Source organism: Ictidomys tridecemlineatus, chromosome 7 (genome assembly GCF_052094955.1).
Source record: "Ictidomys tridecemlineatus isolate mIctTri1 chromosome 7, mIctTri1.hap1, whole genome shotgun sequence".
In the NCBI taxonomy this organism is placed as follows: Eukaryota; Metazoa; Chordata; class Mammalia; order Rodentia; family Sciuridae; genus Ictidomys; species Ictidomys tridecemlineatus.
Genome location: NC_135483.1, coordinates 58,974,184 through 58,998,346, shown reverse-complemented (window position 1 = coordinate 58,998,346; position 24,163 = coordinate 58,974,184). Strand labels below are relative to the sequence as shown.

Genomic DNA, 24,163 nt, shown 5'->3' with positions numbered 1-24,163 from the left:
GATGGCTGAGATCTGGATACTTGCTGCCATTTGGAATGGCCATTTTCATGACCTGTGCTTTCCTGACTGGCATGAGTACTACAATGAGGATCCTGCTCAGGGTACGCTTCTGTTGAAACGCAACCAAGTAAAACATCCTCTATTTATTTTAAGAATGATATTAAATCCACCAAACTAAATGTCTACCTGTATTTTGCTAAATGCTTTCCATTCAAACTCCAACATGAATAGCTTTTAACAGTAAATTTAAGGAGGCAATTACTAACTATTAACTGTACTATGGAAAGTTATTTTCATAAATATTATGGTCTTTATACAGCACAAAATGAAAATAGAACCTATTTCCTGACCTCCTAATAAGTACATTGGTTATTACATATGAATCATAACCATTTATTTATGTAGGGTGGAGAACTTGTTATCCTATGTAGTAATGACGGCCTCTAGGATGTTTTTTTAAAAAATTATTATTCTTAATAGAAACTTTGAGTAGCACTTCTTGAAACTAATAATGATGACAGGGCAGTGGCAGGTTTTTCAGAAAAGGGCATGAGATGATATAAGTACTTTAAGAAAAATATGACACAACAGGTTTTCTATTTAAAAATCATCTGATTCTCCAAAATGGCAAACAGAGTTAGTTTTTCTTTCTCTGTCAAAAATATGTAAATAATTGGTCTTGGAAGCATATGTTTAATCTCAGCAATAAGCAATTTTGCCTTCTTGAACTGTAAAAAGGGATTTCTGTTGACATGAAGCAACCTAGAAAACCCAGGTTGTCTTCTCTTCGATTTTTTTTTTTCCTCCAAGCCATGGGCAAAACCAATCTTGTCAGCACCTCCCAGAGCATGTAAGAGGATCTGGAAATTCGCTTTGTGTTTTCCAGGTTTCATGACAGCTGAGTTCACAGTTTTTAAATTCTTCAGAAAAAAAGAATAGTTCATGGAGGAAGGAAAGGCATTTATTAAGTGCATTTATTAAGTGATTACTATGTGCCAGGCACTGTGATAGGCATTTCATGTTTGTATGATCTGCTTTTAAAAATATGGATGTTTATTTCCCCAACTAAATTGTTTGTTCTGGAATCTGCCTCATTTTCTAGCACCATCAAGGTCACTTGTAAACAGTAGATGGAGCACTGGGACATTAATGACCCCTGGTTGTATCATGATTTTGGAGCAAGGAAAATCCAAGAAAGAAAGTCCAGAAAAGTGTATGTGTGTGATCTATTGAAATGAGATATGTCAAATATAGATAGATGGAAAGGTAGATATACATCAAAATAATATATCTCTATATTGATATATATCAAGCTTATATATATATATTAATGTGGAATAGACATAATCACTATTAAATATCTGATTACTTATAAACACATTGTCAGTTTACAGATTCAAAAATAAATGTACATTAAAGGGTCAGTAGGGAAAAAAATGTGAGGAATCCTTAAACTGAAATTATCAAATCAGTGTTCATGGTTTTTTACTCATCATTTATAGGAAAAGGTGAATTATATTCCTAAAGTAGGGATAATAAATATCCCAAACCTATTCTTTATACTCAAAGGAGAGCCTGAAGTTCTGAGTTTACACCGAGCAATGATACAAATAATGTGCTTCACAGTTGATATCAGTTACTTCCCTTCTGCCTTTCTTGACTTGAGGTATCCAGTGGGATACACTTTGATCTTACTACATACAGTAAACACTACTCTACGGTAAACACGTGATTTGTTCACTGAGGAAATAATTATAATTAAACTGCACTCCAAGTTTCCAGATGCATTTGGAGATAGAGTTTAAGTCTTCAGAATCAAGAAACTCTATTAATTATTAGAAATTGCCAGGATGTGGGGGTATCCCCCAATCTAGCAACCTATAGAATTTTTTTCTCCGTTCAAGCAGTAGTAAGTTTTTCTCCCTCTGCCTCCCAAATGGGGTTGGGAGGAGGTAACCTTTAAAGCTGTTCTAGACAGAAGGTCACAATTCAAAGGACTGGTAACTTAATCCAGTGCCCTGCAATCACATTGCTATTGGAAACACAACCAGAAGCACCATTATTCTACTGTTTTTTTATTCAGTCACATCAATGTATACAACCTAGGCGTTTCTCTCCACTGTAAAGTTTAGCTAGATTCATCCTTGCAGCAATCAAGTTGCCTTGGGGCTTTGAATTTTATTTTACTATGCTGTGTGGCACATGGACAAAAAGGTAGACTGGCCATTACATACTAAGAAAAACAATAGCTTTGGTTTGTTCAAATACTTAAAGAGAGAAAGCATACCTTTCCAGTACCGACATGTCACTAAGATGAAACATATTTCAGACACTCATAATTAACAAAAACACTTACTTGAGGTGGTTTTGTATTTTGAGTATTATCTGATTATTTACATTTGTGGTTCAAGTTGTTTAAAAAAAAAAAAATCTAAGTCTGGAAGCCTCTGCTGCTCCTTTCAGGGATTCTGTTTTAATATCACCAGTGATCTGGTTTAACTGGGTTGCAGAGTACAAGAAAGACAGGGGTCTGGGCTTTAATGAGTTATAGTATTTTAAATGTGTAAGATTCTTGAAAACAACGCCCTGGTTGATGGGGAGTTACTGTTCGGAGGCTTGTTTTTTTAATCAATACAAGGAAAAACAAATAGTTTACTAAGAGGTCAGAGTGCTGGTGGAGCAGCCCTCTGCTGCATGATTCTCATTGACAAGCCCTGCTGAAAGATCCGCAAAGCCCCCATTAGCTTGGCCTCCTGGGATGGCTCTTCACTTTCCTTCCTGTCCTTGCCTAAGAGGACAGTCCTCCCCCTCCAGCCAGAGTGGATGCAGAGGGCTAAGAGAAGTGAGGGAGGGACGGGACCAAAACAGAACAGGACAAGGGAGAAGTTATTCATGACAATTATCAGAGAACTGCTCAAGAATCCGAGGCCTTTTTCAAAGAATGAATGCCTTTGACTTAGAAATTCTAAGGGACAAAGAGAATGTTTTTAGATCTACAGATTTTCTACATTATAAATAGACAAAGCCATCACTGATCTCCCTATCTTGTTTGTGAGGAAAGGTATCTGACACATATAAAAATAAAAACAAATATGGATAACCTAACTCTCCCCAAAACAGATTCAATCATGACTAATTATGAAGACTATTAAAGGGGAGAAACTAAACCTCTCAGTTAAAATTTAGATTTCCCCAAATCATGCCCATTACCAATTTAAGAATCACCTATACATGAAAAAGAAAAAAAGAAAAAAGAAAAAATCCAAGCACAGTGGCACACACCTGTAATCCCAGCAGCTCCAAAGGCTGAGGCAGGAGGATCTTAAGGCTGTTCAAAGGGGCTGGGGATGTGGCTCAAGTGGTAGTGTGCTGGCCTGGCATGTGCAAGGCACTGGGTTTGATCCTCAGCACCACATAAAAATAAAAATAAAGATATTGTGTTCACCTTAAACAAAAAAATATTTTTTTTTAAAAAAAAAGGCTGTTTAAAGGCAGCCTCAGCAATTTAGTGAGGCCCTAATCAATTCTGCAAGACCCTGTCTTTAAATAAAATATCAATAAAAAAGGGGGGCTGGGGATATGGCTCAGTGGGTTGAACCCAAGTATCCCTGGGTTCAACCCTTCTCACCCCCCACCAAAAAAAGAAAAAAAAAACTTGGGACATTTCACATTAGCATCTTTCTGAAGCAGCATATGACAAGCCCGATTTCCTATTCCTCCTTCAATATTCTTGGATTTTATGTCTATCATTATTTCAAGTTATTCTTTTCCTTAAATATGTAGCATTATTAACATCTATTATAGTCAAGGGTACATACTAGATTAAAATAGATGTACTGGAGATTCACATTAGCTCTAATTTTGGCTTTGACTTTTTTTTGTGTGTGTGTGTGATTTTGTTATCAATTACTTATCCTTTCAATTTATAATCCATAAGCTGGCTAATTATAAGATAGATGTAAGCTTAGTCCCCCTTATCAAAATGACATGAGAATGAGTGTTTACTGCTATGGTAAAGCTCTCATGGATGGTAAAATAGCAACAGAAAACTGAATGTCAAGTCAGTTCAATCAAATGAGTGGGGGAATGAATGCCCAGATAGGGCATGGTGAGTTCAGGGTTAAACACAACTCAGGAAACACAGTAGGTGCTCAGTAAATGCTGCTTAAGTTAATTAATATATGCAGACTAGGTTACTTGATGAAACATGGCTCTGATATGTGAAAGAAAAATGATTTCTCTGAATTTCCTTTGCTTCCATTTTTTTCTTTCTTCACATTGTTTTGTTCTCCCCCCCTCCCCCCACACTGCAAACTCTAAAACTCTGAACTGCCTGGAGAATTATCATCATTCATTCTCACATCCAAAAACATAATGAACATACTTTTAAGGAACAAGTAAGTCATTGGAACTGTGCTAGGAATTTATCATCCTGACAACAGGGAATAACCAAACTCCTAGAAAATTAAGAAATTGAAACAGACTGGAAATCATTGTATTCAATGTAAACTTTGAGTTACACAGGAAAGTGGAATAAAAAGCTAACGACCAATAGTTTTTAAAAGCTACCACACCACGTGCTGACTCACAAGAGGTGGGGAGTGGGGAGGGAGGTTCACCAGATTGGACTGACTCAGGGGAAAAGAGGAGGGATGGAAATGGGAAAGACATAAATTTCCTGTGTTCATATATGAATACACAATCAATGTAACTCTATCTACATCATGTACAAGGACCAAAATGGGAAGCTGTACTCCAGGTATGTATGCTGTGTCAAAATACATTCTAGTGTCATGTATAACTAAAAAGAACAAAAGAAAAAATTTAAAAGAAAATAAGATAAAAGCTGCCACACACTGTATTTTAGTTATAAGTAGCTAAACACTGTTATTTTTCCCAATCAAAACATTCAGAAAAAATTGTAAACAATTCCGAAAGGATACACAGCAGAATGAACGTATCTTTAAGGGAATGTTACATCTATCTTTCAGAAGTTCCTCTTTGTAGATGGATGAACGACGCTGTCATTTTTCAAACTTTGTAGCCTTTGGGTGTTCAGAAGTTTTTTGGGTATCCAATCAAGTTAGTTGGTCTGTCAGCCAATGATTAGTCACTCAGGAAATATTTATTAAGCATCTAGTATGTGCCATGTATTAGGGATGCCAAATGAAACAGTCAACAGGCAGACAGAATTTCTGCCATTAAGGAATTTAGGTTATCGTGAGTACACAGAAGAATGTAAGTTAAGGACTGAACACAAGCATTTATTTTTGCTTTCTCTAGAACCCCACCAAAGCACCAGTAAAGGGATTTTCTTTTTAAAGCATAAGTCATTAAGGACAAACAGGGAAGGCAATATGAAAATAGTGACAAATTTAAAAACCAAACAAAAAAATCAGCCAGACCATTAGTAACCAACTTAGCAGATCTGAGAAAGTTGACTCCCAAACTGACAGTGAGAAAAACTGAAAAACAACTTAGTATTTTCCACCCCTCCCTGCCCCTACCATGTCTCTTGATTAGGTGGTATCAGGTACTTCTGTAAGTGACAGTAAAAGTAAAACTAAAAAAAGAAAGAATTGGGTACAAATCAGTATGAGAAGCAGTTAGATCCACTCTCCTCCTCCTCCTCATAGGTAATACAGCAAGCAGGCTACAATGAAGGAGAAGCTTTGGAGTGTGTTGTGGAAAGGGAATATGATATTGGCAACAGGCAGGTAGAAAGACATTCCCACACTGAACACTGGACAGCTACCTCCACACCCTCCACCATTACCTTTTCCCCAGCAGGGTTCCTAGAACACTGCCTGCGAGTGCCTAACCAACTTCACTAAAAATTCTGACCACTCTAAATAGAAAGATCTGAGGTACTTATACCTGGGGGTCTGCCACTCAAAATAATCACCTACAGTAAAAACCATGGTCAGCAACTCCTTATTCATCAACCAAGCTAAAAGTGCCCCACTCTGAAATATAAACCATAAAAGGCATTACTAAGAGTCTAAGGAAAGACTCTTCCCAGAAATGTAGAAATCAAGTGAGAAAAGCCACTTGCAGGAAGCAGAGATCAGACAAAAGCAAATGTCAAGAAAAGTAAAATAAACTCTCATAAATATCCCCAGAGGAATAAGAGAAGATACTTCATCCATGAAAGATACGGAAATAATAATAATAATAAAAAAAGTTTTTAAGAAGAACATCCAAGAACAAAAAAGAGCCCTTGGAAATAAAAATTAAGATAACAGAAACGTGAAATTCAGTATGGTTTGGAAAATAAAATTGAGGCAGTTTCCCAGAAAAGAGAGCAAGAAGAGATGGAAAATGGGAGAGAAAATATAGACAATATAGGAAAATGATAAGTTGTAGTCTTGGTGGTCCAACATCCAAATAACTGGAGATTTAGGAAAAAATTTAGGCCAACAGTTTTAAAATATTTTCTCAGACATAAATTTTCAGATTGAAAAACTCAATGAGTATCCAACAAAATGAAACAAAACAGATCCACAGAAATGGCTACTGCTGAATTGCAGGACACTTGGGAAAAGGGTAGACTCTACAACCTTCTTATAGAGAAAAAAACAGACCACGTACGAAGTATCGGCCATGATTTTTTAATCGGAATATGTATTTCTGGAATGTGAAAGAAAATTGTCTTCAGATTTCTTAAGAAAAAAATAAATTAAAAATTTTGTACCTCACCAAAACATTATAACAAGTAGGAAAATTAAACATTTGAATTAAACTAAGGACATTTTCAGATACGTGAATTCTCAAAAAAATTCATTTCCCATGTATCCTTTCTCAAGAAGCTAATAGAAGATATGTTTCATGAAAATTATGGAGCAAATCTTTATGAAATAACTCATCCAAACAGGAGAGAAATGAGAATAATTCCCGGTGCTGATAGTAAAGGGAAGTTCTAGGATGGTAGTTAAGCACCAGGCATTGGCACAGTCCAGATTGGAGAAAGTTAAAAGGTTCTGGGAAAGTTTTTATGAAGATGAATGGAACTGACAGAATGGACTGATACATCTGAACACATGGAGAAGAGAGTTAAACAAAATGGAGAGAGCATGAAATTGAATTATTAAAAGAAATAAGCAAACAATTCATTGTCACATCAAAAGAATTACACAACATGACCCATTGGATTTATCCCTAAAACGTAAGGTTGATCTAACATTCTAAGTCAATCATTGTGATGCAGCACATTAGCTGAATTAGAATAAGATATATTTCATGGTTGTATAATCATATCAGGATGGTTTCTACTGTCATGTATAACTAAAAAGAACCAATAAAATAAAAAAAAAACCATAATCATCCCAATAGGTACAGAGCATTTGACAAAGTTCAATATCCTTTCCTGATAAAAACTCAACAAAAAAGGGATAGAAGGAACTTCCTCAACATAATAAAGGCCAGCTATGAAAAGCCTAGAGTTAGCATAATATTGATGTACAGTTGCATAATCAATAGGGGGAAACTGTTTTTCCTCTAATATCTGGTTCAAGGCAAGGATGCTTGTTCTCCTCCTATCTGTCCAAGATAGTACTGGAAATACTAACAAGGCAATCAGACAAGAAAAAACAGGCATCCAAATCAGAAAGGCAGAAGTAAAATTATTCCTGTCTGTAGATGGTAAGATCCTATAGGTAGAAACAACGAAAACACAACCAAAGTGAGAGAGAGAGAGAGAGAGAGAGAGAGAGAGAGAGAGAGAGAAGAAAACAACAAAAACTGCTATAACTACTAAATGAATTCAGTGAAGTTAACAGAACAGAAAATCAATATACAAAAATCAACTGCATTTCTTTATACCAGTAATGATCCATTTGGAAATATAACAAAAATCCTATTTACAATAAAATTAAAAGAATGAATTTCTCAGAAATAAATTTAAGAAGTGAAAGATCTATACACTGAAAACTATAAAACATTGATTAAAGATATCAAAAAACAAAGAGAATGAAAAGATATCTGTTATGAATTGAAAAATTAATATTTGAATGTCCATGCTACTCAAAGCAATCTATATAGTCAATGTGATCTGCATCAAATTCCAATGCTATTTTACATAGAAATGGAAAAAATTATAAAATTTGTAGAGAACCACAAAAGACCCTGGATAGTCAAATAATCTTGAGAAAAAAAAAAGTTGGAGGCATCACACTTCCTGATTTCAAATTATGTTAAGACTGTAGTAATAATCAGTTCTATCATAAAAACAGACACATAGACCAATTGAACTGATTAGAAAGGCATAAAAATCCAAGCATATTAAGTCAACTAATTTTTGACAAGGTTATCAAGAAAACACAATGGGAAAAGGGTAACTTTTTCAGTAAATGGTGCTGTGACAACTAGATATCCACATGCAAGAACCCTTGTCTTACACCATGCACACAAAACAACTCAAAATGGATTAAAGACCGAATTGTAAGATCCAACACCCTAAAACTGCTAGAATAAAACATAGGGGGAAAACTTCTTGACATTGGTCTTGAAAATAATAATAACAACAATATAATTATTAGTAGTAGTATCATCGTAATTATAATTATTATTATTATCATTTGTATTGGACACTAAGCACAGGCAACAAAACCAAAAATAAAGTGGGACTATATTAAACTGAAATCTTGTGCACAGCAAAGGAAATAATAAACAAAATGAAAAGGCAGCCATTGGTTTGTGAGAAAATACTCATAAACCATATATCTGATAAAGATCTAATATCTAAAATATATAAGGAACTCCCATAATCCAATAGGAAGAAACAAATAAGCCAATTTTTAAAAATGACAAAGGACCTAAAAGTTTTCCCAAGGAAGGCATAACAATGATTAACAAGTATATGAAAAAATGCTCATAATCACTAATTACTAAAGAAATGTGAATCAAAATCACAATGAGATATCACTTTACCTCTCTTAAGATGGCTATGATCAGAAAGTCAAGATAAAAAGTTATCAGGGAGGGTTTAGAGAAAAAGAAACCCTTCCTTGTACATTCTTGAAGTTCCAGTGTAAATTGGAACTGCTATTATGGAGGGTCCACAAAAACTAAAAATGGGACTATTTTATTTTTACTTTTTTGAGGTACCTCTATACCATTTTTCATATTTCCACTGACAGTATTTAAAATTTTCCCTTTAGCACATCCTTACCCGCATTTGTTATTCTTTGACATATATAACATTTGTACATATTTATGGTATACAATGAATAGATAGATATAATGGCATGTTTTTCATCCCTCAAAAGTTAATCCTGCCATGTGTGAAAACATGGATGAAGCTGAAGGCAATTACGTTAAATGAAATAAGCCGGGCAGAAAGCAAAACATTGTATGACCTTATTTATATATGGAATTTGAAAAAGAAAAGTTGACTACATAAAAACAGAGAGTAGAATAGTGGTTACCAGGGCTACAGAGAGGGAGAAAATGAGGTTGGGGAGTAGGTCAAAGGGTACAAACTTGCCATTATATAGCATAAATACATCTAGAAATTGAACTTATTTCCTGGGGATTACAATTAACACTACTGCATTATATACTGAAAATTTGCTAAGAAAGTAGACTTTAGGTGCTCTTACCATACACAAAAAGAAAAAAAATAGATAACTACAGTGGATAGGTTCATTTGTTTGATTCTAGTAATCATTTCACGATACATACACTAGATATATATCTTGCCATCCCTCATGTTATGCACATTAAGTATATACAATTTAAAAAGAAATGAGAATGCTACAGGCTGCAGTAAGAGCTTATGTATAGGTGTAATAATGCAAACACCAAAAGTTTTCTAACAAAAATCAGAAGATACTCATACTGAAAGAACAGCAAGACTGTCAGTGTTGGAGCGCATACATGTTGGTTGGAATGAGATGAGGGAGAGATACACCTTACCTTCCATATTGACAAGTGAGCAGTTAACACTTAAAAATAGAAAATTAACAAAGAATTGCATAACATTTGGAATGATAGGATAATAACACTGGAAAAACTAGAAGTGTTTTCCCTAGGAAAGAGACAGAAGATTAAAGAGAAGTAGGAAACCCTCACCATAAAAATTTTAAAAAATATATTTTTTTTAGTGGTAGATGAACACAATATCTTTATTTTGTATTTACTTATTTATTTATTGTAATGGAATGGTGGTGAGAATGCAACCCAGGGCCTCAAGCATGCGAGGCAAGCACTCTACCACTGAGCCACAACCCCAGTCCCCTTACCCATAACAATTTTTATAGAATTATTTGACTTCTAAAATGATGTTCATACAATTTTGATGAAAATAAAAATAGAAATAGAGATATCCTGTTTCCATGTAGGGGTGTGTGTGTGTGTGTGTGTGTGTGTTATTGATAAATATTTAAGTAAATTCAGGTAAAATTTGGAAAACAGGACTTGGGGGAAGCAGTTGGTGCTAATTTAGTTAGTCCACGAGATCTTCTGAGGAGGTGTCATTGAGCAGAGACCCAAAGAAGGAAAATGTAACTTACTTGAACAAATCAACAGGGGAAATAGGAAGTGGAGCATATGCAAAGAACAGCAAGTTCAAAGGAACAAGCTTGGCAAGGGTAAGGGAAGAAAGAAATGTGGATGATAGTGAGCTGAAGGAAGAAACAGGCCTAAGGCTGGGTATAGGGCACAGGCCCCTTAGCTCAGGTAGATGTGGGATTTCATTTTAGATGTAACAGAGTGATGCTAGAGATGTAGAGGTTTCTTTCTCTCTCTCTCTCTCTCTCTTTTTTTCTTTTTTTGCTTGCATTTTTCTTGTTGTTGTTGAGCAGAAATGTGACAGGATCTGATTGATGTGTAAGAAAGACCCTTCCGACTGCTGCATGGAAGGTAAACTATAAGACAGTAGGAAGAGGCAAGAAGGCACATTAGGGGTTTTGGTGTAGTAGGTGCAGATAAGAAGTGCTGGACATCTATGTATGACTAGATTTATGTGGGGAGTTGTTGATATGTAGTCAGATTCAGGGCATATTTTGGAGCCAATATGAGTTGTAGATTGGATGTGGGTTTGAGGCAAAGAAAAAAAAATAAAGGATGACTCCAGTCTCCATATAAACTGTAAACACCACTGATTAGACTTTCATCTTCATTCATTGCCTCTTTCTGCTTTCTTGCTCATACAATGACAGGACAAACATGCAGACAGCCTGAACAGTCGGCATCTAAATTGAAAGCTGAGTGAAAGTCTTTTCTTGACTACCTTGTCCAGCTGTCCAGTGCATCCTTTCCTCTGCTCACAGGCACTCCTCTCCCCTCCTTTTTGTGACTACATGTACTAAGCTCTCTTAGGTGTCTGTGTAGGTGTGTTTCTTCATACTCACCAGCCTGACAAAAATGTTTTTACCTCCTTTTTTCTATTTAGTCAACTTTCTATTCACCATTGACTTCTATCTTTGGTAGTCTTGGGTGACCCCAAATGAACCATGCTTCTCCCACTTCTAGGTTTGGTGAATGAGCAAGGATGATCCAGGCAGAGATCTGAATGGTGCTTGCACACTGGGGCTGATCCTGGGAATGCTGACTCTAGAGCCTACGCTAGCTAAGTGGTGGCAGAAAAATTTTAGCCTACCAGACAGCCACTAAGGGATAGACATGAGAAAGAAGTCTTATCAAATATTTCAGCCCTATCTACCAATTGTCAGAAATTGAGAGAGACCAAGCAGTACCAGCTGATGGGCCACCATTGGAGCTAGTTAATCTACAAAACTAAGAGCATATAAAATAAAAGGTGTTTGTAATGTTGCACTACATGAGAAAAATACCCATCACTACATTGAAATTCTTGCAAAAGTTACAAATTGCATGCATATCATCAAAATGAATGGACATGTTTCTGTATTTTAATTGTCCTAACATGCAACAATTTTATTGTAGTAAAATATGCCCAGCATCGTATTTACCATTTCAACGATTTGGGGGTGTACAGTTAAGTGGCATGCTAAGTACACCCACATGGCTGTTCAGCCACCACCACTGTCCATCCCCAGAAATTTTTCAACTTCTCAAACTAAAATTCTGTTCCATTTAACCACGAAGTCCTCATTTTTCTCTTCCTCCAACCCCTGGTAACCACCATTACAGTTTTCATCTCTAGGAAATCGACTATTCTAAGTGCTTCATGTAAGTGGAGCCATATGACATATGTCCTTTGGAGTCATCATGGAAGCATCTTAGTTTAATCTTAATTTCAGCATCTAACATTGCTGTTTATTTTCTCCTTGAAATGTTCTCCACATGAGGTCCCATCACAAAACTCCTTTTGGTATGCTTTGCTCCATCTTTCTGCTTCTTCCATCCTGGTCTCCTTTGAAAGCTGCTCTTTTTTCTATTGACACCATTTCCTCTTCAAAGCCTGGCTTTCTTAGGAATTTCCTCCTATGTGACCCTATTCCTGTATACACCTCAGTTACTACACACATGCAGGAGATAACCACAGCACCATCTCTAATATAACGGAGCTAATTATTTAAAAATTGAAAGACTCCTTAATGTATGTTCTTTTTTTGCAATTATGGCCCGCCCACACTCCCTACAGCCATGGACTTTCTACCATTAAAATTAGGCTTTGAGGCAAGGGCAGAGAAGGCAGAAGATATGATGGAAGAAAACTTCTTCAAGACAAGAAGAAAAACAAATAAGTCTTTCAGTCTGGGGCCCCCACTGCTGGAAATAGAAACTTCCATAACTGGTTAAAGATGGTGGGCTTAGAAAAGGGTGTCCATAAGAAAGGAGACTAGTCCTAAATCATGGATTCACGTTTGAATCTCTTTAGAATGTGAATCCAGGTCCCATGAGTTGACAAAATTAGATGGTCAGGAACAAACTAGTTACCTTGCCAGGTATGGGGTCACATTCTCCTCGGATTTGGTAAGATTATCATAATCCCAGGAGCATACAGAAATACATTTTTTTTCAGAATAAAGAAATGTATATGGATTTTATTTCACAATAAAATGTAAAATGTAAAGAATTTTAATGAAGAAAATAGAAACCTTTATTATTGATAATTTAAGGTTTGAAGGTAGGTTTCTGACCATAATTTGAAACAGATAAGGGAATTGATTAACTAAATAGAGTTAATGTTTAAAAAAGATCAAATTCATGAGTTAATGAAATTAAATGAAAATAATCATTCTTATTTTGTGAAAAATAAACAGGTTTATGAGTAAAAGAAGTTCCGTAAATTGACTTTAAAGCTTTGGGATTAACAAGTGAATGTGGGAATTCCTTTCTAGACCTAGTCTTAGGAATGAAATGCTCATTCCAGGACAGTAGAGAGAAAGCAGCAGGGGCCTCCTGGATCCCTGGTGGACATGTGAGCCTGATTATGTAGAGGTCTCCTGTGAGAAAGAGAAAGCCACAAATTGGTCCCTTGAGCCTAAAGGCTACGATGGGGACCCAAAACATGAAGAGTCCAGAATGTCCCTGAGACCAGCATGTACCTGAGATCAGCATGTTGCTGGACAGTACCACACAGCCGCACCTATGCCTTCTCCACACAAGGCTCACAGGGCCCAGGCAGGACAAGGACATCTTTACTGGAACCAAAGAACACATGCAGCACAGCACAGGTAACTCAGGCTCAACCCTTCCATTTACCCACATTCAGGATGAAACTTTGCATGGGCTCTGGGAACTTCTGTCACCCTGGGAAGGAGAGGAGAGGTGGGCTGGAGGATCTAGAACCATTAGGAATTAACCTGCAAAGGATCATCTATGCACCTGCAGAAATTATTTCCTTGAAACGGCATGTGTGAGGGTTGGTAGTGTGGTTAGTTTTTGGTATGCTACTGGATGTTTAGAAGCAGAATACAATAAAAAATAAAAAATAAAATTAGTTCCGATTTCACATCTGAGTTATGCATGAAGTGTTAATAGCAGCCATTCAACAGACTTCTTCAAAGCCCAAAACCATCTCTCCACAACACTGGGCCCACATTGTTGGGACCATCTTTATTAAACATCAAGCTTGTCCTATCTCTCACTTTAAAATCCTTCCTAGGTTGGGTGTGAAGTTCCCCAGCAGTCTTGGATAATGTAGGACAAGGCACTCTGGCCAGCCTTGAATGTCACCAGTTTTCCTTCTAGCTCTTCTGAGATACCAGTAGTTCCCTAAACCTGACCTATGGTTTACACCTCTCTGCTGTGTCCTGCACTAGGAACTTCCAGTCCCTAGGATTATTAGTATAACCCTAATCACCTCATAATCCTAGCCCATTTTAGTGTGACCAACTAGCTGCCCTATCACTACTTTAAATGTCATCTGTACCAAACTGAATTCATATTCCTACCCCTAACCTGTTTCTCCATATCTTTGTTTCTCTTAGGGGGACAGCCTTCAGTGACCCAAGCTGGAAACGGTCCAAAGGTGAGTCCAGCTGATGCCACCCCGCCTATTCCTGTGCTCCATCTGTCCTGCCCGAGTTCTATCCTTGCCCAGCTCAGGTGCCTCTTAGGTGTTCCTGTGGATCCATCATTCTAGTCCTCACTGCAGCCAGCCTGGATTTATTTCCTACTTTTCCTGTGAGCCATTTTGCTGCAGGGCTTCAAACCCTTCAACAGCTGACAACACCTCCCTGTCAAAGACAAAAGCCCCCTCTACATACCAGCTTGCCAGGCTCTCCACGGCCTAAATCCTGTCAACCTGTCAGCCTGGCCCCAAGGTGACCTGTTCATCCTTTCTTCTCTAGCAGACCTGGACTGACTGGAGCTCCCTTGAACACACGTGCTTTTCCTTAACATGGCTTTACTCCATTCATTGAAAGGCCCTCAAAACTGCCAGTTAGATATTACATTAAAAGAAAGCAAATTAGTCATTTTTTAATGCAGAGTAATACTCCATTGTGTATAAATGCCACATTTTTTTATCCATTGGTCTATTGAAGGGCATCTAGGTTGGTTCCACAGTCTTGCTATTGTGAATTGTGCTGCTATGAACATCGATGTAGCAGTGTCCCTGTAGCATGCTCTTTTTAGGTCTTTAGGGAATAGACCGAGAAGGGGAATAGCTGGGTCAAATGGTGGTTTCATTCCCAGCTTTCCAAGAAATCTCCATACTGCTTTCCAAATTGGCTGCACCAATTTGCAGTCCCATCAACAATGAATAAGTGTACCCTTTTCCCCACATCCTCGCCAGCATTAGTTGTTGTTTGACTTCCTAATGGCTGCCAATCTTACAAAATATAGAATTTGGAGGGAAATGGATGGCATTAGAGCAGATTATGCTAAGTGAAGCTAGCCAATCCCTAAAAAACAAATGCCAAATGTCTTCTTTGATATAAGGAGAGTAACTAAGAACAGAGTAGGGACGAAGAGCATGAGAAGATTAACATTAAACAGGGATTAGAGGTGGGAGGTAAAGGGAGAGAGAAGGGAAATTGCATGGAAATGGAATGAGACCCTCAGGGTTATACAAAATTACATACAAGAGGAAGTGAGGGGAAAGGGAAAAATAATACAAGGGGGAGAAATGAATTACAGTAGAGGGGGTAGAGAGAGAAGAGGGGAGGGGAGGGGAGGGGAAGGGGGATAGTAGAGGATAGGAAAGGCAGCAGAATACAACAGACACTAGTATGGCAATATGTAAATCAATGGAAGTGTAACCGATGTGATTCTGCAATCTGTATACGGGGTAAAAATGGGAATTCATAACCCACTTGAATCAAAGTGTGAAATATGATATATCAAGAACTATGTAATGTTTTGAACAACCAACAATAAAAAAAAAGAAAGCAAATTAGGACTACAGTGTGCTTCCAAGTAAATTTCAACAGGTAACACAGAGGAAATCGGTCTCTGCCTTACCCTCCCCTCTGTTCACCCCAGACTAAAAGTAGCTCATGTCTTCTATATGCCAATGCAAGAGGAAACTTGACTCAATTCTTTTTAACCTCTTTTATACCAGCCAGGAAGTAGGGCACATGAGAACATTGAGAAAGTGTGGGAGAAAAAGGAATGAGGAGAATATAACCAGGTTGAAGCCTAGGACAAGACACATGCACATAATGACTTTAGGGACAACTGGATCAGTAAGGTTATTGCTGAAAGACAAAAAATAATTAAATTTCATTTTTATTAGAGTATAAGACATTTATCAGAACCCTTTGATTAAATTCATCTTTTTTAAACTTTTTATTTGTTCTTTTTGGCTATGCATGACAGTAATACGTATTTTGACAAATCATATATACATGGGACATAACTTCCCATCTCTGTGGTTGTACATGGTGGGGAGTTACATTGGTCATGTGTTCATATATGATCATAGGAAAGTTGTGTCTGATTCATTCGACTGTCTTTCCCATTCCTATCCCCCCTTCCTTCCACCACTCTTCCCCATCCAATCTGGTGAACCTTCCTTCCCCCACCATTGTGAGTCACATCCACACATGGGAGAGAACATTTCACCTTTGGTTTTTTGGGATTGGCATTTTTCACTTAGCATGATAGTTTCCAGTTCCACCCATTTACTGGCAAATGCCATGATTTCATTCTTCTTTATGGCTGAGTAAATTCATCTTAATGGTATTATGTAAAGCCAGAGCTCTACAGTTGTACGTACCAATCATGAAGACACCCAGTGCGTCTAAAAATTGTTTTGAGAATTCTCTGCCCCTCCCTTTCTGTTAGTGGGAGGCCAAGATATCCCAACCACACACCCTTGGTTCCCCGTTTCACACGCACAATTTATGATTATCTCCCTCCAGTGTGTCATTGGGGGATTTATTGGTATTTTAGATAACAGGTTGATTCCAGGCTTTTATAATATAGAATGAACATCATGTACACAAGATGGTGCAGAAATCCAGAGTAATGTCTTTACCACCAGGAGAACTTTGAAGTTTGTTTTATGACAGGCTAATCCTATTATAAATCTGCATTTTCATTATACATTTCAACCATCCTGATTTTTACTAATGACTTGCAAGAACAAACAGAATGTGTGTATTAAGGCTACCCTCTGATCTTCCATTTGTTAACACAAAACTAGACATTTTAGTAGAACCACAGACCAATTACATAATATTTACAAAATGACCTTATAATAAAAATGAAGAAATCAAAACCAGATGAAAGTAAATAAAAACTTTGTTTTCATAATTAAAATTATACTGAATTGAAGTAGTACTTACACAGTGGTAACAAATTATCATATAGAATAGCAAATTATTTTGCAGTACAAGTTGCTAAAATATCAATTCATAATATAAAAAATATCTCTGGTTCCCTACCTCTACAGTCATACATAAATTTTTAAAAAAACAAGTACCCGATTGTTGTTCTAGTGGCTGAAGCTATCCCAGAATTATCCACATTGTAAGGATATTACACTTACTGTTATATTCACATCAAATATATTTCAGCACACAATATTATTATACTATAAGAATTTCCTTCTAATTCTTTATTGATGCCATTTATTTCCTTAAAAGGTACACACTAATATGAAACAGATAAGCAATGTTATGTTTTAAAAGAGCATGGCATTTTCTCCTTGACTAGTAAAGGAAACGTAAGCTTATTTCTTAAATCATTGCACAAAATAAAACAGAGTTGCATTACGTATCTCTAGAGTTTCCTCAGTTAGAAATTCTGTGAATTGGTGGCTGACATTTTCTAAATAAAGCAATCCCCTGCTTCAATCCGTGTGCTAAATCATAGCACAGAGTGCACTGACAGCTCATAGAAAGTACGCCAATTTCTAGGTCTCAAGAAGATTCTATAATAAGGGGAAAATTTTTGTTACTATGATAACTATAGAAAATTGGCATCGGTCCATATTTTGGAAAAAATGACATAACTAAATGGATAGGACATTGTGATTTTAAAAAATTCTAAAACTGTAATTTTGGAGAAAGACTGCATCTTCACTCAATCAACTTTCCTTTGAGGGACAATAACATTAATACAAGATATGCTCAGTTACACTGGTTGCTAAGAGCACTTTTTATTTTTTCAGTTTTAAAAGATGACCTCATTTAACAAAATGCAAATTAACATTATATTCCATTTAATTCCTAGCTCAATTAAAGTTATGAACTCTTACAATTTCAAATATTGGAGAATTTGGAACAAATGGAATTCTTATCACTACTTTTGGAATATTAAAAAAGTCCAACCTCAATGTATGAGTGTGTCTTTCCCTGCACATTTTCACCAACATTCATTGTTGTCTGTATTCTTTATAGTTGCCATTCTGACTGCAAATTAGTGAAATCAGTCTGGAAAGTAGTATGAAGATTCCTTAGAAAACTTGGAATGGAACCACCATTTGACCCACCTAGCCCACTCCTTGGTCTATACCCAAAGGTCTTAAAATCAGCATACTGTAGTAATGCAGCCACATCAATGTTCATAGCAGCTCAATTCACAATCGCTAAACTGTGGAATCAATCTAGATGCCCTTCCAAAAGATGAATAGATCAAGAAACTGTGGAATATACACAATGGAATATTACTCAGCATTAAAAGAGAATAAAATTATGTCATTTGCAGGTAAATGGATGAAGGTGGGGAATATCATGCTAAATGAAGTTAGCCAATCTCAAAACACCAAAGGCCAGATGTTCTTTCTGGTAAGTGAATGCTGATCCATAATGGGGAGGGGGCAAGGCATGGGAAAAATGGAGGAACTTTAATTGGGCAAAGGTGAGGGAAGGTAGGGAGAGAGCATGGAAGCAGGAAAGATGGTGGAATGAAATGGACATCATTACCCTAAGTACATGTATAATTGCACATATGGTGTGATACTACATTGTGTACAATCATAGAAATGTAAAGTTGTGCTGCAATTGTGTACAATGAATCAAAATGCATTCTGCTCTCATATATATATCTAATTAAAATAAATACATAAACTTAAAAAAAAGGATATAGAATCAACCTAGGTGGCCATTGATCGATGAGTGAATAAAGAAAATGTGGTATATGAACACAGTGGAATATTATTCAGCCATAAAGAAGAATGAAATCCTGTTATTTGTAGCCAAATGGAGGGAACTGGAAGATATTATATTAGGCAAAATATACCAGAAGACCCAGAAATAAAAGAAAAGAAAGGTACACCCATCTTAAAAATAACCTTTTGCCTGCTGTTGTTTGGAATCATAAGTGTCCCCCAAAGGTTCATATGTTGTGAAGGGTTGGTTCCCAGGGTAGTGCTATTGGGTAATGGTAGAACTGTTACTAGGGAGAGCTAAGGAGAGGCCTTCAGATCATTGCAGGTATGTTCTCAAGGGTGATAGTGAGATTCTGGCCTATTCCTCTCTTTTTTGTTTGCTTCCTGACCACCATGTGAGCAGTTTTGCTGTGCTACATACTCCTGTTAGGATAGTCTACCTTGCCACAGGCTCAAAGCAATGGCACCAACTGATTATATACTGACACCTTCCAAACAGTAAACCCAAAGAAATCATTTCTCTTTATACGTGTATTATTTGGGGTATTTGTTATAATAATGGAAGGCTGACTAACATAAAAGTCAATAATTTCTGGACATACTCCCTAGAGAAATTCTCATATATGAGCACAAGGAACAATATATAAAAATATCGACTATGGGGCTGGGGATGTAGCTCAGGGATAGAGTGCTTGGCCAGCTACAGGTGCCTTGGTTCTATACCTAGCATTACAAAAATAAAAAATTATGAATTTCCTTTCAAATAACTATACACACACATATATGTATATATGTATATCTATCTATCTATCTATCTATCTATCTATGTTATCTAAAAGGGTTTTCAAAAAGAACCAAGTTTCCATAACCAGGGGAATTTTGGGGGGAGGTGGGTACCCAGCACTGAACCCAGGGGCAGTTAATCATCCCCAGCCCTTTTCCCTTTTTACTTTGTGGCAGGGTCTCACTGAGTTGCTCAGGGCTCTGCTAAGTTGCTGATGCTAGTCTTAAACTTGTGGTCCTCCTGCCTCAGTCTCTTTAGTCACTGGTATTACAGTAGTGCAACACCATGCCCAGCTTGATTTTTAAATTGTAGTATATTTGCTATTTTATGGTAGCAAAATGAATGAACTACAGCTACATACATAAGCATGAGCATATGTTTTGTTGGTATATATATATATATATATAATATATACCTTATTCCTTCAAGTTTATATGTGTGTGTGTGTGTGTACACTTCTACAATCTGTATATCATTCACAGACACTTGAAGAAGTAAAGCAAGCTTAAGAGTTACCCAGATGATACGTTACTTTTTATTTAAGTTTTGCAACATGAAATAATATGAATTGCCTATAAATAGAGATTTGTAGTGAGAGTAAAAGGTCATGGGTGGGAATGATAAACTCCAAATCCAGAACAATAGTCACCTCTGGGGAAGAAGGAGTGAGACTGAATATGAAGAAAATGCCCAGTGGGATGCAATGCTTCATTAATGTCTCATTTATTAAGGGAAAAAAATAGGAAAATAAAATGGTTTGAAGTATATAATAATAAAAATGCTACATTTTCCAAAGTAGGTGAGTGTATATGAATCTCAATTATACTACTATTTCCAATTTTCAACATGCTTAAAGTATTTCAAAATTTAAAGAACAAAAGGCTATTAAGGCTATTCCCCTTAGTAAGTTATGACTAAAATGTTACTATCTTTATATTACTTTTTAAATTTATTACCTCTCAGAGATAGTCACTGCAATTTCAAATTCCTTTCTGTATTTATAATCTACTCTGTGATCTGTGAGTGTGCCCAATATCCTAATCTCTCTGAGAGGAGTTAAGACCTCTGATGATATACTATCTGATAAGGTAGTTGGTTGTTTTCATGTTGCTTATATTATCAGTCTTCACATATTTTTAAATTGCAGTGTCTGATTTTAAGTTGGAGTGTCTCAGAACAGCTAAATATTTGCTAGATAAGTGTTTGTTGAATGAATATATGAATGAGTGAAGTGGTTAAAACACCTGCATTAAACCTCCAACTGTATTATCCTTAGACAATTCTGTTTCTTAGAAAAGTGAAAAGCAAAATCAGCATAGAATCCTTTCTTAAGAAAATGACTGTGCTTCCTGGAGGAAGAAATGCATCTTACCCATGAACCCACATTGTGAGCATTAAGGCATATAGACTATGTGCTTTGATCTGATACTAAAAGTTCTCAGGACTGGATCCTCACCGATAAAGTCATTTTCATCAAACACTTTATTTTGCTATACCAGACCATCCTAAGTAGTTTCTCATAGATTTAAACTATTAAAATATAATCCAAAATTTTTATAACTTACTAATTGAGGAATGAAACCAATGGCTTTCAAGATATAATGTCAGCACTTAATTTGTAATATGAGAAAGTAAATTAAGAACTATTATTTAAATACAATGAGTGACTAGGAAATATTCAGGAAAAGCCTGGCAGAGGGCAAATGGGTGTTTCAGATCTTGATATAACAGATTACCATCTAATTTTAAAGGAATAATTTAATGAACCTCACTCTAGCCATTCTGGAAAAGAGGAATTAAGCCAGGCATGATGGTGCATGTCTATAAACCCAGTGACTCTAGAGTCTAAAGCAGGAGAATTCCAATCTCAAGACCAGTTTTGGCGACCTAGGGAGACCCTGTCTGAAAATAAAAAATAAAAAGAACTGGGCATTCAGCTCCGTGGTAGAACACCCTGAGTTCTGCAAAAACAACAACAACAACAACAACAAACAGAAATTGAGAGGAAATAGAAATGAAGGTTAAAAGCAGAAAAAAATGCATTTTATTTGTTACAATTATCTATTGATTCAATAGCCAAATTTGGCATTTATATAATGCTTTATTTTATTTTATTTATAATGAGCTTTCCCACATTCAACCTTATTGAAGGTCCACAACTATCCCGAGATTACAAAGATCAGATAATATACTTGTTCTACAGATGAGGAAACTGAGGCTCAGAGAGATGAAGGACAAAGAGATGCATTAGACTAATACTTAACCTCAAAATTTAACTCAATATTTTCCCAGAATGTGACACTTGGATAATTCTACTTTGCTTAAAAAAAAAAAAAAAGAAAAAACTTCTCAGTAAATATATTTACATTGGCATTTAGAGACTTTTGAAACTCTGCTATAATGAATGCTATCTAGTTGGTTATACTTAGCTGTTCATTTTACTTCTGATTGCATAAATATTCATGGGGAAACACCTAGGAGAAATGTTCAAAGCACAGAGTTGTGTGGTTCTTATTAGCACTAATAGAGATCAGGTGGGTAATTTCCCATTTAATGCTTTGAAAATCTAACCCTGACTTTGCACCATTCAGGTAGCTGTAAAGTACACTCCTGTTTGGTTTGCAGTAAAAAATATGCTGTACTGTATTGCTTTCACACCACTTAGAAAGGTGTTTCTGTTTTTTAGAAATAATAATCCTGTCAATTTGCTCAAATTATTCAGACTTATTTTTTTTAAGCTTCTTTGATTTTATTACCTTCTGAAACTCTTTGAGTCATAAAAACCTAGAAGCACCCATGCATCTCAGATCAGCATTGTCTCCAAAAACAGGATCAACACCTCTAACAGGGTTGGTAAGTTGCAAAGCCTTCAGGAGCCAGTATGGAAAGGAAGGACTGGGGGTGGAGGCAGGGAGCACAGGGGCCTGATGAGTGGGCCACTCCTCGGAGTTCTTAAGAGGAGCCAGAAATCCATACTGTCCATAAGAAAGTTTTAGTATTTAAAAGTTGCAATTGTACATTATGTTTTCAACTCTTTATGGACCAACACTGTCTAAACCAAAAGGCATTTGTGGGTCATGAGTTTACAATAGCTGATCGATTAAACTTTCTTACCTAACAAATAGAACCGTTGACCCAAAGTTGTTAAGCTTCGCACCACTGGTTCAGATTTCAGTAGGGGAAAACTGGTTTCCTTCATTGGCCATCCCATTTTAGGATACTTAGAAAATTTCAAATATAACGAGGATATTAGAGGGCCACAGGAAGAATACAGGGGGAAGGAATTGCTTGCTCATGCCAACATGAGCGAGGTCAAGAATAAGGAAGGAAGTTTAAAAAAGAAGAGAAATGTTACCTTCTGCTGTTTCATGACAATCTGGATTCAAAAATAACAACAAGCAGAAATTTTCATAAGTGAATCAGACAACTTAGTATCATCTTATTATTAGCTGCGTGAAATGGTTCTTAACATGGAATTTGTTGAGCAGATGAGTGGTTAATTCAACTCATGCTAGTGAACATATTCTTATTCCTCACGGGAGCCCAGTTGTGGCAAGTGCTAAGAGTATAAGTGAATGAGACTGTTCCTGCCTTCATAGAGCTCATGACCTCACAGGCAACCAGGACACATGATGTATGAGATGATGTGTTATGATATAAGATAGGCTTATTTGAAGCCTGCTAGGTAAGTAGAGAAAAAAATGGGGGACAGTAGAGAAGGAAGAATGTGATAGTCAATGATAACTTACTGAAAGTGATGATGGACCTAAATATCAGACAATGAATGGCAGCCATTCAGGGACACTGGGAATGACAGAACAGCATTTGCAAGGGGACAAAAAAATGGAAACAGTACGTGTCTTTATCAGTCTATGAGAAGAGAGCTGTTGACATTTCGGAAAAGGGGCAGCACCAGCACCTCATTTAGATAGAATGTATAAAGGGTAGATCTAAGAAAGACAAGTAAGAGGCAGAAACACTGCTTAAGAGACCTCTGCCGTGGTTTAGATGAGAGATAAGAACCTAGAGCAGAGAAAAGAGAGATAAGGGGTTTTGAAGGAAAAGAGCAAAATCTGAGAAACAGTTGGAAAGTAAATTGTTGGAACTGAGTGACTGAGATGATGGCAGAGCTGAGGGAGAGCCATGCAGCAGCGATCCACAAATGTCTAATTGTGGGTCACAGCAGACATAGTGGTATTGTCCAAAGAGATCAAGAATAAAGAAAAGGAACAAGTTCTAAGGAAGATGCTGCAGTTTCTGTATGCTCTAAATGAGATATTTTGGTGGAGATTCTCAGCGAAGTCTTGGAGATAAGATATGAACTGGAAATACATTCTGGGGAATTATTAGAATGCAGAATTATTAGAATGCAAAGCATGAGCCATGGAGAACACTGAGGGTGGCGTGTCATGAGAAGCATAGGTGCAGACACAGAGGCCACAATTGATACC

The 24,163-nt window shown here is 36.6% G+C and overlaps 1 protein-coding gene across 6 annotated transcripts in view; it reads right to left on the bottom strand.

Moving 5' to 3' along the window:
- The window catches only part of Eya1 (EYA transcriptional coactivator and phosphatase 1), a 312,871-nt gene that overhangs the window by 154,399 nt on the left and 134,309 nt on the right, over positions 1 to 24,163 (bottom strand). The gene's annotated exons all lie outside the window — the stretch shown is intronic.